This window comes from Pundamilia nyererei, unplaced genomic scaffold, assembly GCF_000239375.1.
Source record: "Pundamilia nyererei isolate P.nyererei 1_Seehausen unplaced genomic scaffold, PunNye1.0 scaffold00036, whole genome shotgun sequence".
Lineage (NCBI taxonomy): Eukaryota > Metazoa > Chordata > Actinopteri > Cichliformes > Cichlidae > Pundamilia > Pundamilia nyererei.
The window spans coordinates 3102283-3121490 of NW_005187437.1; positions in this window are offsets into that span (position 1 = coordinate 3102283).

Genomic DNA, 19208 nt, shown 5'->3' on the forward strand with positions numbered 1-19208 from the left:
GGGAGAACATGCAAACTCCACACAGAAAGACCCCGGCCTGATGGTGGAATTGAACTCAGGACCTTCTTGCTGTGAGGCAACAGTGCTAACCACCGTGCCACCGTGCTTATTTAGAGTCCAATTTATTTAATGGTTGAGAAACAAACAGAAATAATTCTCTTTTTTACTGTTTTTGCTAAAATTGTAGCAGTGGCATTTTTAATTAACTTTAATTGTCTAATAGTGTTTTAGGAAGGCCAATAAAAGGAGCATTGGAATAGTCAGCTCTGCAAGAAAGAAAGACATAAATGAGCTTCTGCACATCTTGCCGGGGTGCATAATCTCTCGGTTTAGCTATATTTCTGAGATACCCAAAAGGCTGATATAATCGCAGCTTTAATGTATATATAGTTAGTGAAACTAAGGTCCTCATCCATCATTACACACATATATATCACACACACAAGTTGCACATGAGCATCTTTGTTTCTAAACAGCAAAATCTCAGTTTTGTGTCTTTCTAACTGAAGGATTTACTTATTTATTTGTACAGGCAGGTTAATGTAGGTGGAATTTCTGGAAATCTTGTAGATGTCTAAACAGATATATTTCCATATTTAAATAATTGATCTTTTATCCATTTAGAAGGAGTTATGTGTCCCAGCAGTCTCCAAACTGACTCTGCTCTAACAGTGGGAAGATGGATGGGCTATTCATTGATATATTTAGTAATTAATGTTAGGTTAAAAAATGTGGCTTATACGTCGTCACATAAAGACGGTGAATAAATACAAGAATGGTTAAAACTAAGGATTATTCCTAAAATAAAGTTGGAGAGTTGATACGTGAGGCCTGTTTGAGTGCTAAAATAAGTTAGCGGCTGCAGTGCATCACGGCTAACAGACTAGCTAGCTATGAACCATGAGGGTTTTCAGTTAAGTCAGACTGTGTCAATTACTGTTGTCAAAAGACTCTCTAAATAAAATTTTACTGCTATCAGCTGCACAGTCTCTTCCCAGCTGTCTTATTGGCCTTGGGCTTAAGGAAGGGTGAGGTTGCGTTGCACCATTTGAGAATTAAAAGTTATTAAAAAAACATCTGTGCTTTAAACTCCCCCTCTTTTTGTCAGTCTACCAAAGTGTTACATGGAATTTTTACAAAAACATATTGTGTAGCGTTTGGTATCTGTGTTATTGATACTACAGTTTAACTACAAGCAGTGTCAGAAGTGCAATTAAAAGTACACTGATAATAAATCCACAATGTTAATGTTAATTTAATTTGGTCGAGGTTATTACTTCCTCTCGAGAAGCTATAGCAAAGTTACAAGTTTTTGGTTTATTTTGATGAGTTTTGAACATTTTAAAAAACCTATTTACAAATATAAGAAACAATGGGCATGTGTACTTTTGAACATTATATCTTCTATCCTTTCTGTATAATTAAATCCACTAATTAAATTGCAAATATTTAATTTACTGATCTAGTATCCAGTTATTTACATATAAAAAAATAATAGCAGTAGTCTTTAAATAAAATAGAATATTGGACATTAGAATTAGCAAGGTTTCTGAGCATACACTTCTTGTTTTTTAATGGTTTTGATAGTAAGTAGGCAGTGAGTGGACACTGGATCAAGTGATTTTTTTGTTTAATATCATACAAAGTTTAATAGTTTTAAAATTAAAAGTACAAAGAATGAATTTGAGTTAATATCAAGGTTTAAAAGAAAAAACAATACAGTATAAGTAGTTATGGTCTAATATTCCTAAAGGAATATTAGTGCAGTTATGCCAAATATAATGTGTGTTGAAACTAAAATTTCTAAAATTTCTTCTTGTACATCATATCAATATTTTAATATTTTAACATCAAACTGTTCAAGCTCCAATTTGCTGTGCATTTTTCATGACACCTGACCCTTTATACACATAAAGAAATTCATAACAGCCACAGCAAATTATTAAATAACAGTAATTTCTCTGATTGACCTGATGCTGTATAGCCTTTCTAGTTAAATGTAAAACACATGGAGCTAAACCCTTACATGCCAAAATGAATAAAAATGGATGCCAGCATTTAGGTCTGGGATCAGTGGGCAGCAGTGCCAAGGTGAAAGTGGCAACTCAGGACACACACTCACACACAAACCCCCACAAAACTGGGCTCACTGTGCCTCTAATGCATGACTGTGTGCCCCAGTTACATCTGGATGTCCACCGAGGAACTCCTCCGGGCCTTCAGACTCACAGTAAAAGTCAGCAGAGCCTGTGCAACCTTTTCCTGACCTCTGCCATTCTGCTTGCTGGGCTCTTGAGCTTCTGCCCGGCTGTCTCTTACTTTTTTCAGCACATAACACAGATCAACACAAGATCTGACAAACTCCTGCTTATGTGCAGCATCACAAACGACCAAGTGAGTTGGCTTGGTTTCGCAGCACATTCACCGTGCTGTTGCGCCTTGATGTATATTCTGTTTCTCAGTACGTACAAAGATGGCTAAGGGGGGCAGTTATGCCAAATCTATTTGTCAGTCCCTCAAGACAAGCAGAGACAGCTTCCCTAACAGGCTCTTAGAGCCCAGAATAGATGACAACTTTGACACTGTTGTATGATGTTTCAGTAGCACAGACGTGGAAGGCGGACTGCCTAGACTTGATGTACTGGAGGGTATAAGCCAACAGACGTATAAGAGGGACGGGGGTGGGGGTGGGGATCTATTTAAAAACAATCGTAGCTGTGTATCCACTGTGGGCTAAACAAAGGATTTGGTCTCATTAACTTACAAGTGTATACAAAAGCAGGCTAGTTCTTAAGTGAACATGCTGTCAAGGAGGCCGCTGAGAGGCAATGGCCCATTTTTTTTTGTTTTTTTCCCCAGTGCGTGCCCCTCCACTGCATTATATGCATGTACTGAGCATGCTCATCAGCATCTTCCCTCCATTCCCCTTCATCAAGTCCATCTTGCTGGCGGTCATGTGGATATGTCAAGAGAAAGAAAACAATAATCAACATTGACAAACAGCCCAGGCTGATGTTCCACAGAGCAGAAGTGATACCAGGAGGCTGGACACAGCAAATTATATTCCAAAAATACATTTTCCTGCAAATTCAATGATAGTAAAAATGAAAATGTTGTGTTCTGGCTCAGCTCAAGCATCACAACAATAATAAAAAAAGAATAACATTGCAGTGTGCTGATTTAAAACATCAACAGACTTCTGTTTTCTTGTGACGTTTCTTTATTTTATTTGAACCAAAGTGTTTAGTTTGAATCATTATTCTTTTTATGTTCAATATATTTGTTTATTTATTTTAAGGGCAGCAGGGAACACAGTTGCAATTTCTGTTAAATGACTCCCTTTTAAAATAAAATGATAAAAAATTAATAACAAATGCTCTTTCAAAATAAAGCCTTCGCATGGTTTAAAAAACACTTTCTAATAAATAAAAAAGGCAAAAGAAGAAGAAAAAAAGCATAGACAACACATAAAATCTCCAAATGTAATAACTCTAAAAACCTTATTTGAATAAGACCGCTTTGCTTGTTTCACTGCTGGCATGAAAAACACAAATTAAAAAGTTATGCTGACTAAGACCCACAAATCAAACTGATCTCTAGACTTGTTAATTAAAGTTTCAAGGAAGATTTAAAAGGAGAAATTTCTCTGTAAAAAGTGATAAAATAATTCATGACCTTCAGTAGAAAGTCGTGTATTCCCTAAAGTAAAGTTCTTCAGACTGCTTTCAGTCTTCTTTCTGTTACATTTTACAAGCTGACAGCTGCACTTTGCCACGGTCAGCCTTTAGGAAGTGAAAAAAAATAGAAGCAAATTTACCACCAGATATTTTCAAGTTGGGATTATTTTTCTTTTCTGCACTTTCGAAGACCTGTTCAGAGTCTCTGTTGTATATTTTATACAGTTTACTTCTTAAACCTCAGCGCTGGTAAAATCCGTGACCGGAGGCTTTAGACTATATTTTTTTGTCCGTTTCATTTCCCTGAATGTGGTGTCTCAGGGACACTTTGAGGGAATTTCTTCAAATTAGATTATGATGGTCAAAAATAAAGGTCGCTGGAATCTCTCAAAACACACTTTTGCTCATAGCTCAAGAATCCATGTGCTCGTTATCTTTCCAAACTTTCCAGCAAACATTAAATAAAATCATGATGTGATATTTTTACATTATATTCCATTTACATTTTGCATCCATAGGTCAATATTCAACTTCATATTGTAATAAAATAATGTAAAATGTACTTCAGGCTTTGTATTCCACAAATATTTGAAGCAAACAGTTTTCCCTAATAATAATAATCCATAAATTAAATATAGGTAAATAGATTTTCTTAATTTCGTGGACTATGTTTACATTAATAAAAAATAATGCTGTTAAGAATTAAGCAGTAATTACAGTCCCTAAACAAAGGCTTGTGCATGGGTCTACTCTCCCTGTCCCCACTTGACACAAATATACGAATATTAATTTATTTAGTTTATTATAATCTATCATGAATTTACTGGTAGCGGTTCACATGTAGACAGTATGTAGACATTTATCTTGACTGGACAAAAGCAGTCATATTTTCTTCTAATATAACTTTTTATTTTTATGTTAAAGGAGTAAAGAAACAGTAAACGTCTCTTTACGATTATGAAAAAAAAACATTTCAGCTGTACTGTTGGTGGAAATGAGAGAGGACACCCAGAATGACCACTGAGGTTAGAAAGTAGATAAGGAAACAATTACTCCCTTACATTTTCCTCACATAGATAAAATAGCTTTTATTTTTCTCTGAGCTTCAACCCTTCAGCTAAGAAAACACCGTCCACTGACATCACCACCAACTGGATAGGATGCTTCAAGCTAACAAACAGAAACTCTCGTCTCATTTAGAGTGCCGGGCATGTGTTCAAGCTTTGTTATCAGGGAATAAAAAAGAAGTTAGCTGTTAATGCAGACACTATGAACTCTGAGTGACATCAAGTTCACAGAGAGGTTATTGGTTCAAATTAGCTGAAAGATTTGCAGGGCAAACTGATGCTATTTAAAAAAAAAAAATATGACAGACAACTTCCACTAGGGGGCAGTATATTACCTCAGTTTAGCAGAAGCTGCTGTTAAGAGCAGAGTAATGAATGAATAGAGCAGAGAGTGAGAGAGATATGACCCTCTGATGAACTGCAAATCTGCTGGGAGCTCAGCAGGGCATTGCTGACTGGTTAAATGCCAACGCTCCACCTGCAAGAAGAGAACAATGACAATGATGCATCTGTATGCGTGTGAGCGCCGCGAGCCTCTGTCTCTGAGTGTGTGTTTGCATGAGTCGGCCGGCGCTTACACAAGTGTTTGGTGAGATTTTGGGTGTGGCTAATCATGCTAACATGCCGCCAGCAGTGCAGCAAACACAAAGTCCCCCACATCCCCCACATTTCAGATGTGTCCACCGTGATATCTCTACTCATTCCTAGACGTGAAGGCCAGGGAACATTTCCCTCACAGATTAAATTAAGACTATTGAAGCCTTTTTGCTGCCAGATCACTTCTCTAAACAATTCCTTGGCCCCTCTTTTCTCTGTTCACTTTATGGAGGGGATTCTGTCTTTTGCATCTCACTTTTGGCTCTCTCCTGTACTTTTCTTCCATCGTTTTATTTCGTATCCTAACAAAAGCCAGGACTGCGAGGCACATGATTAGACCCCCACTAATTGGTATCAGATTCACAGGTTTGGATTGGCGCTGTGCTGGCTGGAGTCGATGTATTGCTTACATCTGCACAGAGAGCGGGTCGCTGAGAACCTGAGTGTGTCAAGCTGTTTGGCCAACCATCAGTTTCCCCTCAGAGTCATAGGCCTGCCATCGCGCACAGCGCTAGGGGCCAGCGCGAGTTCCAAGCACACACGTATGGGAGCTTTCATGTGCAAGCCAAACTCTGATCAGAGGACCTCCATATTGACACCTTTCATGGTCTGTTAGCACCTTGACAGTGAAGAAACAGGACAGCTGAGATAGCTGCAGTGTGACGGGAAGAAACCAACCGGTGTGGAGGGAAAGCTGTGGTTAACGGAGGCGGGGTGGACATGGGGATTAGGGAGCAGGGGGTCTGCCATATTTCCTGCATTCATAGCCCCCAGACATAGAAACCCGCATACACAGACTCTCACACAAAATATAAACATAAAATTCAGGCACGCACACTCGTACTTGTTGGCACTAATGCGCTCTGTAAGTGTGCCTCATGTTTTCGGTGTGTTTTTGTGAAATGAAGGACGACTTCGTGCCACCGAATTTGCTTTGGCAAGGCACTGCAGTTTGTTTTGACTTTATCGCCTCGGCATGAGCTGGCAGACAGTGGAGGGCAGTGTCTGGGGCCTGGGGTGGACTGCAATGTTGCGCAGAAGTGATGGCAGTAGCAAGGAAACGAGAATGAAGAGGGGAAAAAGAACAGAACATGGGGACATGTGTATGCTCACGTAACGCATCTGTCTTCCCCGAGAGACGTCCTTGACCCACAAAACACTTACCTAGCGTGTTGTCAGTGGCTAAAGGATGATTTGTGACCATTAAGCTAGTGGAGTGATAGCATGCTCACGACAGCACACGGTAAACTCCTGGGACCCTGCCATTGGATATGAGCAAGCCACAAGGGGTTTCCTGCCAATAGTCTGACAGCTTCTGCCCACCCCTCTTTGGTTAACCCCTTATTTAACCTGACAAGTTCACCAGGAATCCATGTTTGTTTATCATAAGGGGCCTGTGAAGGTGAGTGCAGGGCTCAGGACTGGACACACAGCTGTGCTATTATACCAAATCTTGTCAAGTAGCATGAAAGTAGCAGCAGATCCAGGGCAAGCCCAAAGTCTATTTGCACTAGTTCTGATTTCCAGTGCTTGGTCCATGACTGGTTGGTTGGGGAGAGTGCTACGCTGATATCTAAGGGATAATAGTGAAAGGTTTTCAGTGAAGTTTTAGTAAATTTGTGATATAATACTGTATGGTGAAGCCCATAACATAATCAACATGCGCTTGCCTTTGTATTGTTTCAATGTAAGAATATCCCATTGGTGCCATAAATAATAAAGGTCATTATAGTTAAATAAAACTAAAACTAAAAACTAAAATTGGATGTGACAAAAACATTTTAGTTAATCTAAATAAAAATAAAAACTACTGTCTTGTAAGACATTAAAACCAACTGAAATGAACTTGGGAAACCTAAAATAAAATTAAAATATAGTAGAAATGTTATTTCTTTATGTGGATGTTTTTGTTAGGTTAATACAGTTTTATCACATCTTGCCTGCAAAGGCTTTGATTAATGTGTTTGTTGAGACTCCAGATGTCTACAAGACTGAGAATCAACTGCTTTCAAAAAATTATGTTTTTTTTTTATTGTAATACTTGTTTTCCTAAACATTAGCTCTCACATATTCCCTCCATACACTAAAAACTAAAAAAGACAAAAAAAAAGGAATAAATAAACTGAAATGGGGAAGGCTGCTCTGGAAACTAACTGAAACCGAACTGAATTAAATACAAAATGTCAAAATAAAATAGAAAACGAATTAGAAAATAGAAAACCTGACAACAATTTAAAACTAAAAAAATACTGAGGCAAAAAGAGAGTCTACATTATATCAAAATACTTTGCAGGTCATGAAAAGTTCTAGCAGCATTGCAGTCCATGCTGGCTGATAGCAGTCATAAATAACTTAGCATTCATTCGTGAGAGCAGACCGCAATACTTATTCATTCTGCAGAGCTCTCGAGTTAGTTGGATGAGTAGACCTGACAACTTTCTTGTTAACTATCTCATCTCAGATTTCGCTCATTACACCCCCTGCTAGTATTCTCCAGGCATCTTCCTATCAATGTGGAGACCTCTTACTGCTTTCCTGCAGCTTTGCTGCCGTTTCCCACTACTTCCCCTAACTCAGTTTTCACTGAGTTTCCTGTTGCTCCGCCTCCGTTTACTTATCGTTCCACTGTCAGTAGGTGATGGCAGCCACCACCCTGGGGAACAGAATGTGAAGCTCCAAGTAATGGGAGAGGACTTGAAAGTGATTTACAGTTGAACTGGGAAGGGCTGAGATGGGCTGACGTATGTTTCAAGACAGATGTAAAAATTTAAGGAGCAGAAGACTTTTTGGACAAACAGGATGGGGAACCCACGCATCCAAAAACTAAAGACAGAAAACAGACAAAAGATTTCTTCTTGTTCAAAGTCAGATAGAGATCTTTTGTTCCATTAAATTTATTCCAAACTGTAGCGTTTGGATGTTTTGTCAGATTTTTTGTTGTAATGTCTTATGATTTTTTCCCAACCATTTCAAAAGAGTTGAAGAGAGAGAGAAAACCAACTCTCTTGGTGATTCAATATCGACTGAGATGGTGACTGCTGCCCAGTGCAACACCATATCTGCCTTGTCACTGCACGCAGAAACACCCTTGCTGAAGAAAAGCAACTGGGATTTGTTTTAATGTTACATTTTGCTCCTAATATCTGCAATCGAACAGTTTTAAAGAGCTATGAGCTATATGGTTATTTGCAACAGTGACTGGCCCCAACTGATTTGGCCAGCTTTTAATTCTAGCCCACTATCAGATAACCGAAAAGTACGAGTCTTTAACTTTAATTTGAATGGACATTTTCCCCACTCCATGGCAGACAAGCAGGAAAAAGGGGACTTGTGGAAATGTATCGTTTTCATTTGTTTTGACCGACGTTCATTTCACTTGCTCTTTAATTAAACCATAGTCTTGTAAAAGTAATTGCAGTGCCACTTTTTAAAAGCTTTCGCGTGAAATACAATCCTGCAGCCATTTTGGTTAGCCGGAGTCGTCTTTCCTTTTTGTCACGTACCCCATGGCAGTCCTCTTGCACTCTGAGTCTCTTCCAAGTACAACAACCAGGGACTGGTTGAGGGACCATGAAGGTAATAATGGTATAACCTGATCTTTCTGTTTTTCTTGTCACTTCTCTCCACCCCCCAGTGTAAGTCTCTCCCTCTTCCCTGCTAGCACATCCAATTAAATTATAACTGCATGGAGGTGAGGAGAACTGCTGTTATGAGGCCCTGCGTCTCTAAATTCAACGAAAGAGAAAGAGCGGAGTCGGGAGTTTATAGCCATCCCTTCACCCCCATTACTTCCAGTAATCCCCAGTAGAAACCGAAGAGAAGAAGAAAGGGCAGCGCCTGGTGCCCAAAGATGTTATAATAACAGAGAAAGAGAAGGGCTTTGAAAGTGACTGGTGTGCATTTGCATTTGTGTATGTGGACAGCTCACCAGTTACACTCATGGGTTACAGATGGCGCCTTATCATTGGCCAAGATCGGTCGTGCACCACACATTCCTAGACATGCCGGTAATGCCTTTTGTGATGTTCAGTTAATGCTAACTTCACGTAGAATTACACACCAAATTGCACTTGGAGCGTGCTTATTACTCCATACATTATCAATGTTGAGCTTGTCAAACAAAACACACCGGGGTGGGGGGTGGGGTTGAGATAATTGCTGTCTAATTATTGAACAAGCTCTAGTACCTTCTTGTGTGCCACAATCCAAGCCAGCGCACGATGCTACGAGGTTGACCCATGTGCACCGTCGAATGAGTGCCCATCGTGCAAACATGCTTGCTCACCTGGCCGCCCTACAAACTGGCCTTTTAGCAGCCCCCTCCCCCTTCACCCTTTTAATAACGCCCTTTTATTCTTGAACATGTTATTAAACACTGTCACTCAGGTTAAATACCAGAAATAGTTGGATAAGAGCCTACACAAGGATGAGGGGATGCTGTACGGTGGGGGCATTAAGAGCGGGGGGGGCGGGTACATAAAGTACCCTGAGTGATGGACCTGGGAGTCCATAAATGCTGGTGTTGTGAATAGAGAGCGAAAGGTAAAAGCTGGGAGGGCGAAGGGAGGCTGGAGGGAGGCCAAGTGCATTATGGTTAGGGTGAGGAGTTCAGGCTGGAGTGCAGCAGGGGGGCCAGTATTCATTCTGACTGCACACAGTGATGGCTGGTCAGCAAGGATGGTGATTGACACCTGGTAGAGTTGACTGGATGACTGACAAATGCAGTGGGCATGTTAAAGTCTGTGAGTGGAAAGATATTGTTGGTGTCCTGGGCATTTCTACGAGAGCAAAATGAACAGATGTGTGTGTGAGCTTGCTGGAGTATGAACATATGTTCTAGCGCATGTATTTCACCCAATACATTCATGAATCACAGCTTCTCCAATCCACATCTGGACTTGTTTTTGAAAGGGAGAAACCTCAGGTAATGCTGCACGTTCTGCTTGATGCAACAGTGATACTGAGTGTTAGTCAGTTTTAATTTGATTTATTAGTGCTGCAGCATATTGGCAAATATGCTTATTTGTTTTCTTTTTGAAATTCTGAAGAAAAAATACCGCCTATGAGTGTAAAAACAAAATATGCAACAAACTCAAAACTGAAAATGTATTGGGTTTCGACAGTCGGTCAAATAAGCCCTGTAATGTGACTGTCAGTAGACTGCAGTCAGCTGAATTTTGTTTAATATCCCCTCGCATTCAAGTGCATAATACTAGCTATGGTGGCTGCTGTAGGACAAATGACTCTGGCTGTCATTCATCTGTAATTATCATACAGAGCGAAAGTAGAGAATTTGTCTCGCTGGTGCTCAGAAAATAACCTGAAGCTGAACGTCCTTAAAACAAAAGAGCCCATAATGGACTTCAGGAGGCACACACAGTTTCACTCCCCTCTCCTTAGAAATGGAGAACGGGTGGAATCTGTCTCCACCTTCAGGTTTCTGTCTCCACCTTCAGGTTTCTGGGCACCCATGTCTCCGCCTATCTCGCCTGAACCCACGACACCAACACCCAGAAGCTGCTGCTGGCCTTCTGCCACTCCTCAGTGTTCTCCTACTGCCTGGGTGTTTGGTACACAGGGGCCACTACTGAGAACAAGAAGGCTGTGCAGAGGGTAATTAACACCACCCAAAAAATCATTGGCTGCCCTCTGCCACCCCTAGAGACAGTCGTCTGATCCTCCTGTCTCAGGAAAACCAGTGCCATCATAGGTAACCTCTTGCAGCCTGCCCACCACCTGTTTGACCCACTGCACTCTGTAAGACACCTCAGGTCAATCAGGTCCCTCAGCTCCAGACTGACAAATGGCTTCTTCCTCTGGGCCATTCGGGAGCTGTCCAGAGATGGGAAAATCACATTTCCAATCTGCTGACAATAACTCTTCTGTTGATTTAGTTTATGCTGGTTTTCATATGTTAGAGCTCTGACTTTAGGTCATCAGATGAGGCTTGAGGTGAGGAGGAAGTGGATGAGGTGGAAGTAAGGGTGGAGAGAGCAGTGGTGGAAGATGCAGATGAAGAGAAGGAGGAGAAATGCATAATGATAAAGAGATGATGAAACTGTGCATGTAGAAATGTTAATCATATATAGTTTAAAAGAGCTATTTTGTGATCTTTAAAGTAAAAGTAACTTATAATGCATATTATATGTGGTCTTAAATGGTGCTTTCCTACTCATTGACAGACACACGTGCTTTTATCTGTGCCTACACTAACATTTACATGCACACTCAGATAGATGCGTCGGGGCAACTCAGGTTTCAATATCTTGTCCAAGGATACTTTGACACGTAGACTGGAGGAGCTGGGGATCAATCCACGGATCATCCAACTGGCAGACGACAAGCCACACCGGTGGTGGAGTCAGGATGTACTCATTTAGGATGTACTCTGAAGTGATTTTTAGTGACGATCAGTAACAATATGCTGTTTATTTGACACAGTGGTATGTTTAAAAAAGGCTTAATGCATGTCTTCCATTAGACGTGACCACTATTAATTTGTGATAAATCTAACTTTAAGGTCAGCTGGGCCAAAACTGCAAGGACAAAGACATTTCGTCAATGGAAAAATCACACTTTGTCTAAAAAGTGCCTAATTACTAGAGATGGACCGATCCGATATTACGTATCGGTATCGGTCCGATACTGACCTAAATTACTGGATCGGATATCGGAGAAAAATAAAAAATGTAATCCGATCCATTAAATATCACGAAAGCACCTCACAAAACTTGCAACACGCGTAACTCACCTCAGAACGTTAGCACGTCGGAGCAGTATGCATCACGTGATAGAGCGGCTGTGGCATGCGGGACCTGTGGTGGTCTGGATAGCATGTGGAGCTTCGCTAGCAACCTGGCATTTCATCTCCGACAAAGTTATCCCAAGAGAAGTAAAGCAAGTGTGTAAGTCCATCTCTGAATGTTTGTAAAGCATTCCTGCGTTAAGCTTAACAAACGATATATGGAGCGACTGCCTCTCCTGCTGCTACTTCAATCATGAAACTGCTTAATGATCAGCTGATCGGCTTTTCTGTCGTGACTCCGTGTCTCTAGTTTGCTTTTGGCCCACTTTGCACCAGAAAGAGGAAACCAGCGGCTGAACAACAGCAGCACGTTTAAGCTTGATCAGCTGTTGTTAGAATTTATTTAATGTTACTTTCTACTCGAGGATCTTTTTCTACGTAGCTGACGCTGGTAACTGTGCAGGGGCGGATCTAGCAAAGTTTAGCCAGGGGGGCCGATAGGGCATGAACAGGGAAAAGGGGCACAAAGACATACTTTTCTTTCTTATTCTCATTTAAAATGTCGAGCTTTTAATAAATAATTATCTGACACCCAAAGTTTTAATTTGATGTAAAATGAATAGAAGTCCATTACTGTATATAGTAACTATTAAGTCTAATATATATATACCCTAGTAAGCTATAGTACTTTTTCCTTTGGAAAGGTACTATCTGTGCAGTCTGCAATTTTGTTGAAGAAAGATGTTGAATCTATTTAATATTTCTTGAAAAATAATTGATTTCTGTGCATTTTCTGTGCACTGCATCAAATTAAGGTTGATTACGTCGATTAAGCATCATGAGGTGGAGCGTGAGGGGTGGTTCCCTATTTTTTATTTATTTATTTTTGTTGTTGCTGGGAGTTGGAACCCTATTAGTTAGGTTGCTTAATATTTATGCTAAGTACTCTTTAAAATACCAGAATAGGGAGGATGGTGTAGGTTTAAGTTTATTAGATTGATCAGTATTGCTGAACTATGAAACTTTTTTTTTTGCATACAGGTATAACAGAATAGCTTTAGTGTAGTTGTTGTTTTAAACTTGAGTATGAACTTATACAAAATGCAGCAAGATATTTAAAAAATAGTTTTGTTGATTAAAAACACTATATATTCATATCGGTATCGGTATCGGACATAAAAAAGTGGTATCGTGCCATCTCTACTAATTACCCAAACAAAGTTATAGTTAGCAAGACATTTACAAAGTCTACATAGCAATACCGCCCTTGTAATACACTAAAAGCTGACAGATTGAGTGATGGTAGTACCAAAGTAGCCTTGTTTTGATATTTAATAGCCCTAATGATCCTCTGTGAAAGACAAAGGGTATGATAACGATCAACCAGGGCTATGACAGGCTTTGCCTGCTGGTTACTGGGAAGAGTGACAGACTGATGGGAAAATGAGTTTCCAAAGCATTAAGTAAGTAGCCACAGTTTGCTGTTGTCACCAGAGTGCCACTGGGAATGTACGGATGCACTCGCACTAAGACACACAGGGATCACCTGCCTGGAGACAGACTGGATTACGGAGGAATTAGGGGGCACTGTGTGTCTTGGCACCAAACTGTGGTCCTGTTGTCGTCGGCACAGTATCTAATCTTATGCCAAAATACACACACTTACACAGTCTCACAATGGAAAGCACACAGATGACCGAGGACACACTGGTATGCACACAGGCATAAGGTAGAAAGAGACACGCACAAGCGTACACATATACAGCAGCTCCCAGCAGTACAAGTGTGTCCCCTATCCAACAGTAGCAACTGTAACAATGACAAGGCTTAGCGCTGCAACAGTAGCCCCCCTGAAGATTGACATATGAGACTACTGTTCATACAGTGCAACCATTCACAGCCTCAAAGCTTGATAACGCTCTTGTAGCCAACAGAAACCTGCAGCTGTACACTGTTATAATTAACAGCATGGCCTCAATATGAAAAGCAAATCTTTATTCAGCCTTCAAGTGACAAGCGTATCCAGCAGGTTTTCATTTGAAATATATAAACATTTGATTACAATGTGTGGCAGCCATGCTTGCAGATCAATCTCAATCAGATTTTGAAGAAATTGCAAATACATTCTCCTGAAGTGGTACATTAGGTAAATAAATCAGCAAATTAAGTTACAGAAACTTACAGTAAAATAATATCCCAGGCAAATTAAAGCAGTGTTCACAGAAATAATCTTAAATCACAGTTCACATGCTGGCTTTTTCCAGAGCTGTCAAAAAGCATTTCACGGTCTAACTGCAGATGGGCTATCTGTTATGGAGATTGCTCAGTTGTCATCACACAGTCTACAGTAAGGATGGAATGGTGGTCACATGATTATACGCTGTTATGTACTGGGGGTAACTGGTTTATTAACTTCCATTATTACTGTTTTTTTTATTTCTACTATTTTATTAATGACGTGTTGCCAATTTCTCAAAACTGTCTCTAACCTCCCTCAAATTGAAAATGAACATTTCACTCTGTGTGAGAAACTGTAATTCTACATGAGCTCCTTTGCCTGGCATCTCAATGCGAGCTGTAAAGCATACAAGGCATTCAACAAGGGTGACTTGCACTCTAGATTAATATGGTTATGCAGGAACGCTGCAGCTGGGTGTTAACCACTCATCATGCAAGTACACATTTAAATCATGTTCATGTATGGCTGAATGCTCATTCATACTCTGCAAATGCACATATCGATGCAACAGACACAGTAAATCAAATAGCATTCAGAGCTATGCCGAATCACCACACACACACTCACACTTGCAGACTTACAGTACACCGAGTCATGCATATCTCTCACACCCTCTGCCAGTTGTCAGTCATTGCCTTTGAGCGCAAGGCCTGAGGGACTAGATTAAATCCTTCTGGAGACAGGAAGACGGGTACGTGGCCTGGCCCCCCCACACACACAACACTCATTCACACAGACTGAATGACTGCATGTCCTCTGCTAACTATCTCTAATTTTTCAAACTCAGTGTTGCTCTGACATTATAATTGTGTTTCTCTGTAAACAGCTACAAAATCCTCAATCTTTAATACCAATCAAACCAACTATTATTCAGCTGTTGGTGAAAAAAGGCTGGAGATGAAAAGGCCTCCAGTAAATATTTTTGTTGTGCTTGCCTGCAAATAAATAAAAGGCAAACTAATGTGCACTCGTAAAAAATTCATCTCCTCGACTTCCAGGGGGTAATATAATCAAACGGCTGATTCAGTCTTTATCTGTATAACGCAACAAATCACAGATTATAGGCTTGATGCTGCTATGCTTGACAGAGCTGTATATTCTCCATTAGATGCTCATAATACCAAAAGCAATATATATATATTTTCCATCCTCTTAAATTGTATTTAGAGCGTCTGGAAATCAGTGTGAAAGACAATGTGGGCGCATTATTGTCAGGTGACTCGAGTGGCTAAATGTACGAAATTGCTCGGTTGCCGTGTTTGGATTTGCTCTGTGTTCCTTCACTGGCTGTCAACAAAGTCTTGGCAGCTGCGAAAAACGCAAGAGCACATTTTGTTTTTGGTTGTGACATCGCAAAACCGTCGCAGCTAGGCAACCGCATGTTAAAAAGCCTTAAGTTTCCATGCTGGACAATCCGAGTTATGCAAGGGCAAAACAGATGGTGATGTTGGGTGAAGTTGTTTGGCACCATACTTTGCAATTTTTTTAATGCACTCTTTCGTTGTTCTTGAACGCCAACATCAACTGTCCTCCTGGCTCTGCTGCGAGTGGCCGTAGCAGCTGAAATAATACGGCACTGACAGAATTATGAAGGGTTTATGGCCTAGTTCCTGCAGTGAACCCAGGGTGGGTAATTGTGGCCTAATGCAAGGCAAACCCGACTACACGATTGCAATGAGGATCTACAAATGAGCTTTTCTTTTTCTCACCAGACAGCAAACGCTGCTGTGTGTGCCTGTGCTATTGGTTGTTATCCTTCATCTCCGTTAAACATAGCTGAAGTGACGTGTTTGCCACCACATACTTTTTGAATTATGGGAAAGACGATACACATTTCAATCTGCTGAAAACCGGATGGCGCTGCATGGTTGCTCTGGGAGCAAGAAAGTATTTTATTGACAGATGACATAACGTTATGGCTCCCCCCACCATCTCTTCTCTCAGATGAAAACTATGCTGTGGATTGATGGCAGCAACATCTGAAAAGTCCTCCTTTTTCTCGCCCAACAGGCATTAACTGAAGTGCTCCCAGAAGAGGGAACTTGCTGTCAAAAATACTTATGTGCCAATATATTTATGGCACTTACGGCAGTATGTTTCTCCCAGGGAGGAAAAACGGTGTGAACATTTAAAGTTGCATTTTTCTTCCGCGCTTAATGTGTAATTACCATCCAATTTCAGAACAGACCTCCAGACGCTCCTGTGTCCTTGGGTTTGGAACTCGTATGTGTGACTCTGCAACATCCACCTACTGTATTATTATGTTTTTGATGAACCGGCCATGTGGGCGCAGTCCAAACTCAAGGGCACAGCCCATCTATCCACCATCTGTCAGCAACTTGTCATCTGGCTTTAGTAATTACACCAGCATAAATATGGCCAGGAGACAGCAGTTTGACAGCTGTATGAGATCTGTGAGATCTCTGTGGAGTATATCCCCGAGTTAAAAACCTAACAAACTGTGGAAAAAACCCCAAAACAAACCCAAAAAATCCCACGTCAGGTCCTGAAGCTTTCCTCTCAGGAAATTGCTTTAGCTCTTCACTTAGAAAGTGCTCAAGCTTCTCACCTTCAACAGACCAAACAGATGCTACACTCTTGTAATTGTTGTATACATGCATTTGAATTTAATTAATTAATAACTGTGATTTAAAACTTTCAGATTTTTGTTCTCTATTGATTATAAAAAGAAACGAAAATGTATTTTATATTCCCTCTTTGGTTTTTCTGCTGGAGCAGAAGGGTGAACCCATCAAAAGAACACAGCACAATAGGACATTTTTTGAACAGGTTAAACAATTCTTTTCTTTACAAAGTCATGAAAATCTTTCCATTTTTTAAATTATACAGGTAGAAAGAAAAGAAAAGCCACTGTGTATAGGTCCCGAGTGTCTCGCTGAATGATGGTGCAGTATTATTTGTCAGGTCAAAGAGGAATGTTTTTACTTCACATTCCAATCTCAGATATTCGTGACTTTTTTGTGTGGGTGAAAAGCTTGTGTCTTTGAACCTTCAATTGCCACTGCATCTCAACGCATCAGTTGGAACCGTTTTCGTTGAAAGAAAACACGACTTCTTTGAAGAGGCATTTAAAGCCTCCACAAAGCAACCAAATAGTGAGACAGCCAATGAATAAAGATGACGAGGGGACAGTTTTATGCATGAACATCTCTGACCGGCTAACCTATTGGAAACAATTTGTGGAAGCAATAAAAAAAGGGGTCTATAAAGCACTTTAGGGAGATCAAGGAAACAGACATTTAACTCTGAACCTCAGCAGGGAGGATAAAACACCTTAAATCTTCTGTCCTGAACACTCCATTTTAGAGTCCAGATTGATTCTATCTTTATGTCTCGGTAGTAGTAAAAGATTAAAGTTGTCTGCATGCTGTGTGGGTCAGGCTCTAGGTGGTCTGGCTTTCTAGACCTCACAGACATTAAAGAACACAGATTCTTCTTCCTTGTGGTAAGAAACCCTCACAGTAGGAGCTTTGTTCATTCTATTGATTATTCTCTACCAGTGCAGGTCTTTGACAGCACAAAATACATCGACACAGGGGCTTTGGTGGTTCATCTGTGGAGAAGCTACTAGATGTTTACAGTCAAAATGTCAGGTGATACTGTGGGATTGAACAAAAGTATTTTATCAGTACAATATAATCTGCAGTATGATCATTGCCTTAACAATGTAACTGATAGCTTTAAGATGGCCTTAAAATGTTTATGCATACTGTTATCATATTAACCTTGTATTCCAGATGCAGTTATAACTATTTTTATACACCTTGCAGTTTGTGCATTTTAAAGAGTTGTGGCTAAGTCCATTAATTGAAGGTCAAGAGCTTTGGCCAGCGATATGTCTGGCCAATCCAGCGTGAGGTCGACTGGAGCTGTGGACAGAATTGCAATACATGCTTACAAAACACTTATATTAGGTCATTCTTTATTATCTTTTATTTGTTCATATTCTTTTATTAAGTTTTAAGTAGAATCATTTGATTAAAACATTTATTCAATATATTACACATATAGTTTCAGTGGTGTACGTGCTGGCCTTCTGTCTGGTGGAAAAGGTTACAAGGTTCAGCTGGTGAGGTGAGAGGTGAAACTGAGTGCATTTCATGCTGACACACACACACACACACGTACACACCCACACACACACAGTAGATAAATTCATTTATAGGTGAGAGGTTAATCATGTTTGCTTGCAACTGCATTTTTGTGCGTGCAGAATTGCTAGTTTGTTGCAGAGCATGGCCTGAGGTTTTGGAGAAGCGAGAATCAGAAGGTTGACAGGAAGCACCTGCCGTGGAGATGGAGACAATGTTCTTTTAAACTGTGTTAAAAGTCATTGTGGTTTTGAAACCTATGTATGTATTGTATTTGTTTGACGTTGAAGGGGCGTCATTAAATTTAAGCCCAATTGGTATAAAACATCTGCTTATGCATTGTTAGTCAGAGATCAATGCTTTCTGCGTACAGCGCTGGTCCCTCCACGCGTGTATTCCATTAAAATCATCGTTTGACTTCACCTGGCCGGATCAGTGTTGTTATTCTTCGATTACCTCCTGTATCCCTCCTTAATATTTGAACCCTTAACAATACACACACACATACAGTTGTGTGCTGTGCAAAAATCTTGAGCCACCCCTGATTTCTTTATACCTTGCTTCTAAAAAGCAAGGTATAAAGAAATCAGTTTTTATACCCGACTATTTTCACAGGAATTTGGCTCGTGAGCACTGAATTATGACTCCTTCAAGCATTAAAACAAAGCAAACACCCAACTCAAGGGATGAACCGGTGTTCTGGCTACACAAAAAAGGCAACTTTGTAAAGAACCGATTTTAAATTGTATGTTTAGGTACTTTGTTACTAGC